The sequence below is a fragment of the Eimeria mitis genome, genomic scaffold (assembly GCF_000499745.2).
Source record: "Eimeria mitis Houghton genomic scaffold, Emh_scaff2821, whole genome shotgun sequence".
Lineage (NCBI taxonomy): Eukaryota > Apicomplexa > Conoidasida > Eucoccidiorida > Eimeriidae > Eimeria > Eimeria mitis.
In genome coordinates this window covers 242-650 of record NW_013571161.1, presented here as the reverse complement: position 1 = coordinate 650, position 409 = coordinate 242, and positions in this window count along the sequence as shown.

Here is a 409-nt window from a genome sequence, read left to right as displayed (position 1 = left end):
GCTACAAACGTATCCACATTATGCAGACGAGCGAAAAAGGCATACGCTTAGACGAGATGCGGTTGCAGGTGCGGCCGTTTTGCGCGTCCGGCGGGTGTGTGGGTGTGGGCCACAGGCAGGCTGTCTAGCTACCGCTGAGCGTTCAGCTGACATTCCTGCACTTTGCGATGAAGGAACCTGGTTAGCTGTCGAAACTCAGGCTGCACATCATTCATTGGAATTGGCGATATCATTGATTTGTAGGATGCGCTGCACGCTCCGTGTGCATAACGCAGATAAATGTGAACAATATCACTTCGGCCGGCATTGGTTGGGTTAGAGTAGCAGTGTGGGTTGCGCACGACGTCTGATAAATCACTGTGCTCTCGCTGCTAGATGATAAGGCTGCGGATGCTCATTGTCTTGCATA